Here is a 4,662-nt window from a genome sequence, read left to right on the forward strand (position 1 = left end):
TATTATATGTAGTTTGTGTAAAATTCCTGCACAGTTTGAGTACCTAGGTACTCGCTTATTTAGAATTATCATTGTAAAAAATGAAATGCCTGGGTATGAGGGAAAGAAAATTCTTTTTTTCTGTGAATGTGTTCTTATTGGGATTATGGTTAAAAAGATAGCTATTCAACTGAAATTTATAAAACATATGGGTTAGAACCAAGAAGCAGATATGTAGAAAAGGAAATAAATACAAGGGGATAAGAGTGTCCATTAGAGGTCATTCTTACTGGGAGACAGGAGAAGTACCAGGGTGAATATTAAGAGGCGCACACTCTCAGGATCCTGCAAATGCTGAACCATAAGCTATGGGGCAGTGAGCGCCTCCTTAGGTTTCGCTTCTGAGATGCCTCTCCTGCCTTACCCTAGTCCCTGTCCTGCTCGGAGGACATCCTACCTGGCTCATTGGCGACTATACCTTGCCCTCTGCTCAGAGCTTTCACATTCACAGTATCTGGATACACAACAGCCACCTGTTTGTTAGACTTTGGCTTCTCAAAGAATTCCAATAGAGATCATTACAGGACACGTGGCATGTGAAAGGGAACAGAGGTGCACTTAAGATTATAAATTTTAACTGCAGAGATGATCTCATGTTTAGTCGTCAAAAAGTACACGGAGGGACTGGCTAAAAATTCCACTGTTGAGGGTAACAAGTCATGACTTCATTCTCTCACTCCAGAGCCTCAATATAAATGCTAAGAATAGCAAGCAGGACCCTTTTTATTGACTCGTCAAGAGCAGCTTTGGGAGCTGGAAGACAGACACCAGTCACCTTCAGGAACTAGCAACAAAGGGGAGTTTGATGGCAGTGGGTGGACAGCCTCCAAAATACATATTTTTCTTAGATGTTGTTTTCAAAATGTCATTATTCAATTCATTCAACGCCATTCTCAATCTAAATCACGTTAAACATAGCCTGATGATAACTAGCTCTTTTACTCTGGATTAATTGGTAGACTTTGATAAAACCATGTAAAGCCTGTTCGTTTTTGAGAATGGTAATACATTAGGAATGTGTTTGGCTAAAAATAACAGGAACCCCAACTATAGGACTTTTAGCATAAGGGTAGATTTTTCTCATGTAACAAGATAGGAAGAGTCAGGAAGTTGCTAATATTGGTTCAACTCCTTAGTTCTTTTGATTTTTCCCTCCTAATCCCAATAAGGCCCGACAGCTCCAGCTACTGAGGCAGTATGGAAGGCAGAAAGATGGGGGGGGGGGACAGTGGAAAGGTGGCACATCGTGGGTGCCTCCTTTTATGAGGAAAGGAAAAGCTTCTTCAGAAATCCACATTCCCCCCATGTTATGGCTAGCTATCCTGGTACCACCCATTGTGCCTCCCCCACCCCCAAAAAAGATAGGTTGGAGTCCAAACCCCCAGTACCTCAGAGTGTGACCTTATTCGGAGATACGGTCTTTACAAAGGTAACTGAATGAAAATAGAGTCACTCTGGTAGGCCCTAACCCAATATGACTGGTGTTTTTATGGAAAGGGGGAAATCTGGACAAGAGACACGCATCCAGGGAGAACTCCATGTGGACAGGAAGACAGCCATCTATAAGCCAAGGAGAGATACCTGGAACAGATGTGAGACAATACATTTCTGTTGTAAGTCACCCAGTTTGTAGTACTTTGTTATAGCAGCCCTAGTAAACTAATACATCCCACAAGACTTCCATTTACATTTTTTTGGCCAGAGCTGTGCTGCTGGCCACCCCTAGCTATGAAGGAGGCTGGGTAAGTATATATGTAGCTGAACATATTCTAACCAAAGCATTAGGATTCTGGTAGCAAATTTACAAGGGAGATTGGACATTGGGTGGATAAACAAGAGCATTTTCCACAGAGGAAGAAAGTGTTTCTGCTTGCTAAGTGGTGTCCGGATGAGAAGCTCTCCCTCCAACACTGCTCAGAGATTTGACATAAGACTTTGGAGATGAAGTTGTACAGTGGAAAGAATACAAGGAGTCTGGATCCTAGCACTGATGCTGTCGTTACTTGCTATATGGTTTTGCACAAGTTGCTTTAACTTCTAAACTTCAACTTTTTTATCTGACAAATGGGAATATCAATCTATGCTCTTGGCATTTTAATACTAGCTACATCGTAGAACTGGTGTCAAGACCAAGCAAGCAAAATAGCAGATATGATGAAACTACCTTTGAAAATATGAGAGTCTATTCAGTTATAAAGGCTAATTAAAGAGGAGCTATTTCAGGTTTTATGTTTGGGGAATGAAGGAAAGTGAGAACAAAATAGCTTTCTCTTAGGAGTTAGAGGAAGTGAAAGAAGAGCACCCCAGTTCCTCTAAATCTATTTCTTACCAACAAAAAGGTCCTAATTGATTAAGTAGAAGTGACTCCACAGGAAACAACCCCATTATTTCAGAGTAAATAGCAGTCAGGTAGCTGGGTGTGGCCAGATGGAATTGGCTCTAGGCTCTATAACAAGTTCAGAAAAACAGGGGTCATGAGTCCTTGGCTTGTAAGAATGCTTCTGAGACATTATGTGCACGCAAATTACTTGGAGATTTTATTAAAATGTATATTGCAGTTCAGTAGGTCTGAGGTGTGGCTTGCCACTCTGCGTTTCTAGCAAACTCCCAGGGGTTATCAGTGCTCCCATATGTGATCTAATTTGGTGTTTTGCTAACTGTTCCACATGCAATTGAAAATGTGTTTTCTATAGGCATTGAGTGCCGTATTTTATATTTGACAATTAGGTAGACATCTTGTTGCTCAGATCTTTCATATCTTACTGATTTTTGTCTGTTTTATCAGTTGCCAAGAAAAATTATGCTCTATCAGTGTGATTGTAGATTTTTTTTACTTCTCCTTTAATTGTCCCAGTTTATCATTTTGAGGCTATAATAATAGGTGTACACAGATTCAGAGGTGTAGTATCTTTTTGATGAGTATCATATTATAAAACATTCTTTTTTATGTCGTTTGTTTATTAACTTAAAGTCTAATTTGTCTAATGTTTTTAGAAATAAGTCAAGTTTGTTTTGGTTTTATTTGCATGGTTTAGTTTTTTCTTCCTGTTACTTTCTTTTTCTTACGTTAAATATCTATTATAAGCAACATACATTTCAGGTTGAAGCATTTAAATTGTCCATATTAGACCATTTGTGATCTACAAAAATGGAAATTTCATTGTACTTGAGTTTTATTTTTTAATTCGTTTGACACTGTCTTTTAATTGGACATTTTAGTCTGTTGCAATTATTGAAGTAACTGATGTATTTAGGTTTAAATCTGCCATCTTACTATTTGTTTTCTCTTTGTGCTACTTACTCTTTTTTTTTCCTTTCCTAGATTAATAATTTTGTTCTTCCCCCTTGATTATATTGTTATTTAATATTCTCAAACTATTTCTTTTAGTGGTTACCTTAGAAATTATAACATTGTTCTTTGATTTTTTTTTCCAGTCTAATACACAATAGTAAATTTTCCATGTCCTGGCACAATGCAAGGGCATTAGAATATTAAAGTCCATTTACTTCCCTACTTTTGTGCTATTTTAACTCCATATAATTTTAAACCTGATAGACCTTATTATTGTTGTTTTAGAGAATCAGTATTTATGTTTACTTCCCCCCAGCCCATCTCTACACCTTCATCTGGTACCATTATCCTTCTGACTGACGCACTTGCCTTAGTGGATCTGCCCCCAAGCCCTTCCATTACATTTTTATTTTACTATTGTGATTTTTCACTTTCAAAATTTTACTTTTGCTCTAGTCTCCAGTAATGCTGAAAGTCTCCATCTTGTCATTTAATTTCCCAATTATATTAGTGATAGTTATTTTAAAGCGTATGTCTAATAATGACAATATCTGAATTTCTTATGGGCCTCTTTTATCCTTTTTTTTTTTTTAATTTTGGTTTTGAGGAAGTTTTACGTTTTTATGCCTATTTGTTTTTAAGTGAGTATTGGACTTTGTAGAGTTAGTTCAAGGTTCTGGATTATCTTTTTGGAGGAAGGATTTACTCTTTTCTTCTGCAGGCAGCTTGACTAAGAACAGGTCACCTTACTCCAATCAGGTATTGCAATATCTCAAAGTCAGATTTCAGTCCTGGTAAGGAAGGGGAATACTCTATTCTGCTCTTCACACTTCCCCTCCCCCCAACTGCTTGGAGGACTCTAAACGCCAATATTTATATGCCAAGCCTTTGGAATTACTGAAAACTTTGCTCATCTTCCTTTTCAGCTGTGTTTGCTGATCATCTTCATAGCCTCTCAGCTTTTTCTTCGGTAATTACTTCAATGGGATAAAATCATGCTGATTTTTGGGTTTATTTCTTTGGGCTTCCTTTCTCTCCAGGATCTAGGCTTGGCAAGTTCTTGCTGCATTGTTACTTCTTCAATCCCTTCATCATGTAATTTTTATATTTTGTCTAGATTTTCTAGTTACTCTCGGGGTGGGGGTGGGGTTCATCCAACATCTGCTTGTCTACCTTTGCTGGAAGCACACATCACCCAATGGAATTTTTAAAGCTCTTTCTAACATACAGCCCATGCTAGAAATATTGAGTTTAACAGTGTTCACTGCCAGAAGCGATGTTGAGTCCCACTTTCACTTAGATTTTAGCCCAATAATTCCTTATTATGTTGT

Source organism: Hipposideros armiger, unplaced genomic scaffold, assembly GCF_001890085.2.
Source record: "Hipposideros armiger isolate ML-2016 unplaced genomic scaffold, ASM189008v1 scaffold_190, whole genome shotgun sequence".
Taxonomy (NCBI): domain Eukaryota; kingdom Metazoa; phylum Chordata; class Mammalia; order Chiroptera; family Hipposideridae; genus Hipposideros; species Hipposideros armiger.